Source organism: Chinchilla lanigera, unplaced genomic scaffold (assembly GCF_000276665.1).
Source record: "Chinchilla lanigera isolate Chin_1 unplaced genomic scaffold, ChiLan1.0 scaffold00102, whole genome shotgun sequence".
Taxonomy (NCBI): domain Eukaryota; kingdom Metazoa; phylum Chordata; class Mammalia; order Rodentia; family Chinchillidae; genus Chinchilla; species Chinchilla lanigera.
In genome coordinates this window covers 7,203,897-7,209,927 of record NW_004955503.1, presented here as the reverse complement: position 1 = coordinate 7,209,927, position 6,031 = coordinate 7,203,897, and positions in this window count along the sequence as shown.

Genomic DNA, 6,031 nt, shown 5'->3' with positions numbered 1-6,031 from the left:
CTTTGAAGTATTTCCCATACAGTTGGGTTTTTGTTCATGAACTCTCTGCCCATCCCAGTGTTGTCAGGATGTTTATCTACTTTCTTTTCCAATAAATTTAGTGTTTCTGTTTTAATATTTAGATCTTTGATCCATTTTGGCTTTAATTTAGTGCATGGTGAAAGACATGGGTCTAGTTTTAGTCCTTGGCATGTGGAAAGCCAGTTTTTCCAGCACCATTTATTAAAAAGGTTGTCTTTCTTCCAGTGAACATGTTTGGCCCCCTTATCAAAGATAAGGAGGCTGAGTATATTTGAAGTTGTGTCTGAATCTTCTAATCTGTTCCATTGATCTTCATGTCTGTTTTTTTGCCAGTACCATGCTGATTTTAAAACAGTAGCTTTGTAGTATAATTTCAAGTCAGGAATTGTGACACCTCCTGCCTTTCCTATGTTTCCCAGGATTGCTGATTTATTTATTTATGTATTTATATTTTAGAGAGAGAAAAACAGTAGATTAATATAACAATGAAACCAAGTTTTAAAACAGATTATTAGGACAGGTATAATAGTTTATTCATTGCATATTGTTGTCTTCCTAGCAGTTATTCAGAGTAGGAGATATAGAGATAATATCTTGTCTATACAATGTTGGCACAAAACTTTTTTTTTAATGAACTAAGAGAAAATAGCTGTATAATAATCTTAGCTATTTATGTATACATTTTTTTTCCTTTTTTCTTTCTTCCTTTCCTCTTTCTCTATCACAGTTTGTCTTTTCTTTTGAACAGTTTCTTCCCAGATCACAATATCTATTGTACATTTTGGTTCTTATTTACTTGTTCATTTTTTCATGCCAGTGAGACAATACAATGTTTACACATATGAGTCTGATTTATTTCACTTATAAGTATGGTGTCAAGTTGCATCCATTTACCTATGAAAGACTCCATTTTAAAGACTTCATCTTTATGGCTGAGTAGTTCTCCCTTATATAAAAAAGACCACATCTTTGTTATACATTCTTCAGTTGATGGCCATCTGGGTTGTTTCCAGGATTTAGCTATCACAAACTGTGCTCCTATAAACATGGGTGCATATATGTCACTGTGATATGGCGATTTTAATTCTTCTGGGAAAATACCCAGAAGGGGAATACCTGGCTTCAATGGGACCTCCAATCCCAGTTACTTAAGGAATCTCCACAATGATTTCCACAATGGTTGTACCAGTCTACATTCTCACCAACAGGCGAAAAGGGTTCCATTTTTTCCACGTCCCCTCCAGCATTTTTTTTTTTTTTGATGATAGCCATTACCAGTTGATTTTTTGGCGGTAGCCATTCTTTCTGGGGTGAGATGAAATCTCAGTTTTGTGTTAATTAGCATCTCTTGAATGACCAATGACACTGAAAATTTTTTCATGTGTTTATTTGCCATTTGTATTTCCTCATCTGAGAAGTACATGTTCATCACAGATGTCCACTTCTGGATTGGGTCTTTAAATTTTGGGTTCTGATTTTTTTCAATTCTTTATATGTTCTGGATAGAAATATTTTGTCTATGGGACAAGTGGCTATAATTTTTCCCACTCTATGGTTTGTCTTTTCACTTTGTTGGTGATTTCTTTTGTTGTGCAAAAGCTTTTTAGTAAGGCAAGATCCCATCTGTTGATTCTTTGTACTATTTCCCTTGCAGTCTGGGTTTTGTTCATGAAGTCTCTGCCTACACTCATATCTTTGAGATTTCTACCTACTTTCTGTTTCAGTAAATTTAGTGTTTTTATTTTAATATTTAGATCCCTGATCCATTTTGACTTTAGTTTAGTGCATGGTGATAGATATGGGTCTAGTTTTAGTCTTTGGTATATGGACAACTAGTTTTTCAAGCACTATTTATTACAGAGATTATCTTTCTTCCAGTGAACATGTTTGGCTCTTTTGTCAAAGATCAAGCTGGTTGAGTGTTTTTAGGCATGTATCTGTATCTTCCATTCTGTTCCACTGACCTGCAGGCCTGTTTTGTTTCTTTTTTTTGCCAATACCATGTTGATTTTATCACAGTAGCTTTGTAATATAATTTCAGGTCAGGGATTGAGATGCCCCCTGATCTGCCTTTGTTGTTCAGAATTGCTCCTGCTATTCTAGGTCTTTTCTGGTTCCAAATGAATTGCAGGAATGTTTTCTCTAGGTCTGTGAGGTCTGTTTATGACATTTTCATTGGGACTGCATTAAATCTTTATAGCAGTTTTGGGACTATGAGGATTTTCACTATGGGGTTTCTTCTTATGCAAGAACAAGGAACACCTTTCCATTTGCTGATATCCTCCTCAATCTCCTTTTTTAGGGTACTGTCATTTTCACTGTACAGATCTTTTACATCCTGTGTTAGATTGATTCCTAAGTATTTCATTTTTTGGGTGATATCATGAAGGGTGTGCTTTCCCTAATTGCTCTCTCTATAAGTTTGTTGCTTGTGTATAGGAATGGTATTGACTTTTGAGTGTTAAGTTTGTATCTCACTACATGACTGAATTTGGACATTAAATCCAGAAGTCCTTTGGTGAAGTTTTTGGGATCTTCTATGTAGACTACAATGTTCATAAATAATGGTAATTTAACCTTTTCCTTTCCTATTCTTATCCCTTTTATTTCTTGTTCTTATCTAATTGCTCTGGCTAATGTTTTGAGAACTATATTGAATAGGAGTGGTGATAATGGACATCCTTGTCCTGTTCCTGATTTTAGAGTGAAAGTTTTCAGGTTTTGACCATTTAATATGATATTACTGGCAAGCGCAAGGTCATGAGTTCGGTTCCTGGTACCGGAGAAAAACCAAAAAAAACACAAACAAACAAACAAACAAATATGATATTAGCTGTTGGTTTGTCATAGATGGCTTTTAATAAGATTAAGGTAAAGACAATCTATTCCAATTTTCTGTATGGTTTTTATTATGAATGAGTGTTGGACTTTGTCAAAAACTTTTTCTGCATCTATTGAGATGATCACGTGGTTTTTGTCTTTGGTTTTGTTAATATGGTGTATTACATTTTTTGATTTTCTTTATGTTGAACCATCTCTCCATCCCTGGTATGAATTCTGCTTGGCCATGATGTATAAGCTTCTTGATGATTTGTTGCATCCCATTTCCCATTATCCTATTAATTAGGGACACTGGCCTGTAGTTTTTTTTCTTGGTTGGGTTTTTTTTCTGCTTTTGGAATCGGGATAATACTTGCTTCTGGGAATGACTTTGGAAGTAGTGCTTCCCTTTCAATTTTCTTAAAGAGTTTCAGCATTAGTGGCATTAGTTCTTCTCTAAATTTTTTGTAGAATTTCAGATTGATTCTGTTAAGGCCTGGGCTTTTCTTTGTTGGTAAATTTTTAATTACATTTTCAATTTCATTGGGTTTTATTGGGTTATTTAGAATTTTCATATCTTCTTAATTTAGTTTTGGTAATTCCATTGTGCTGAGCAACCCGTCCATTTCTTCTGTATTTTCCATCTTATTAGAATATAGGTTCTCATAGTAGGTGTTAATGATCTTCTGGATTTCTGTGGGCTCTGTTGTGATTTCCCCCTTTTCATTCCTAATTGCTTGAATTTGTGTTTTTTGTTTCCTCTTTTTAGTGAGGTTGGCTAGTAGTTTATCAATTTTATTTATTCTTTCAAAGAACCAAGTTTTTGATTCACTGATTCTTTGTATTGTTTTCTTAGTCTCTATTGCATTGATTCTGTTCTATCTTATAACTTCGTCCCTTGTATGGGCTTTGGGTTTGATTTATTCTTCTTTTTCTAGAACTTTGAAGTTTAACATTAGGTTGTTTATTTGCACTCATTCTGTTTTCCTGATGTATGATTTCATTGCTATGAATTTCCCTCATAGGACTGCTTTCATAGCATCCCATAAGTTTTGTTATGTTGTATTGATATTATCGTTTAATTGTATATAGTGTTTAATTTCATCTTTAAATTCCTCTTTGACCCATTGGTTGTTCAAAAGGATGTTGTTTAGTTTCCATGTGTTAATGTAGTTTTTGTGGTTTTCTTTGTCACTGATGTCCAGTTTCATTGAGCTATGGTCGAACAGTAAGCATGGGATGATTTCAATTCCTCTACATTTAATTAAACATGTTTTGTCAGCTAATATATGATCTATTTTGGAGAATGTCCCATGTGCAGCTGAGAAGAATATGTATTCTTGTGTTTTAGGGTATAACGTTCTGTAGACATCTACCAAATTCATTTGTTTACAGGCTTGGTTTAATTCTAATATTTCTTTGTTGATTTTTTTTGTCTAGTTGATCTATCCATTTGTGAGAATTGGGTATTAAGATCCTACACTACAATTGTGTTAGTGCATATTTGCTTTTTCATATCAGTTAAGATTTGATTTACATAGTTAGGTGAACCTGTGTTTGGTGCATAAATATTTATGATTGTTACCTCTTCTTCTTGGAGTTTCCCTTAATTAATATGTAGTGATCTTCTTTCTCTCTTTTAATCAGTTTTGGCTTAAAGTTTGCATTGTTTGAAGATAGACTAGCTATCCCTGCTTTTTTCTGGGATCATGTGGGATAGAGAATTGTTTTCCATCCTATGACTTTTAGTCTATGAATTCTTTATGAAGTAAATGTGTTTCTTGAATGCAGCATATCATTGGATCTTGCTTCTTGATCCATTCTGCCAGTCTGTTTCTTTTGATTGGTGAGTTGAGGCCATTTACATTGATGGTTATAATTGATATATATTGACTTGTCTTTTTCATGTTGCTTCCCTGTTGTTTGTTTCCTGTCTTTAATTGCTTGCCTTGCCTGGTGGCTTCTTTCTATTGGTGTTCCTGTGTATGTGGTCTTCATTATCTCTTTCTAACATGTCTTTAAGAGCATTCTGTAGAGCTGGTTTAATAGTCATAAATTTCTTCAGTTCCTCCTTGTCATGAAAGTATCTTATTTCTCCAGCAATTTTGAAGGATAATTTTGCTAGGTACATCAATCTGGGTTGAAGATTGTTTTCTTTTAGGGCTCAAAATACTTCACTCCAAGCTCTCCTTGACTTGAGCGTTTGGGTTGAAAAGTGTGCTGTGATTCTGATGGGCTTTCCTTTATAGGTGATATATTTCTTTTCTCTAGCTACCTTTATGATTTTGTACGTGTGTTGAATTTCTGGACTCTTGCTTAGTATATGCCTTGGTGTGGATTTATTTTGGTCACGTTTATTTGGAGTTCTGTGTGCTTCATTTATTTACATGTCAAATTCTTTATCCATGTTTGGGAAGTTTTCTGCCATTATTTCTGTGAAGAGGTTTTTAATGATTTTTGTGTTGTCTCCAGCTTTCTTCCTTGTTTCAATTAGTCTTATGTTTTTTTTTTTTTTTTTTTTTTTTTTTTTGCTTCATCCCATAGCTGTTGGATTGATTTTTTTGTGGTCTCTTGTGACTTTTAAGATATCTTTCTTTTCCTGGTCACTAGTTGCATTTCTGTCTTCTAGATCTGATATTTTATCCTCCCCTTCATTCAGTCTGCTGCATATACTTTCAGTGGAGTTTCTAATCTCCTGCATTTCTGTTTGAATCTGCTTCATTGATTCCATTTCTTGTCTATGTTTTTCATTCATGATTTTCATGATTTTCCTGAGCTCCTCTTTTTGTTTATCTGTGTCTGCTTTAATGTCTTTCATTTTGATAGTAATTTCTTTTTGCACCTTAGAGATTATTTTTTCCATGTCCTCTTCCATTTCTTTTTTTACTTCTGCTCCTATCATTTCAGAGAGTTCCATTTGTTGGCTTCTAATTTTTTCTATCTCTTTGCACTCTGGACTTGTCCTGCATGGGTTGGACACTTGAGATTGTATTTTACTTTTTCATGTTGTCATTTTCTATTTTAAATCTTTTTATTTACTTATTTTTCATTTTCTGTTTTCTACTTTGTTTTGTTTTCTGTGTTGACACTTAGCTTTCTAATATTAGAAAGCCTTAATCACTGATGTTTAGGCTTTCTTAGGAAGTGTCTGTTCCTCTGGCTGTTTCCTCTTGCTGGCACAACAGTCCCG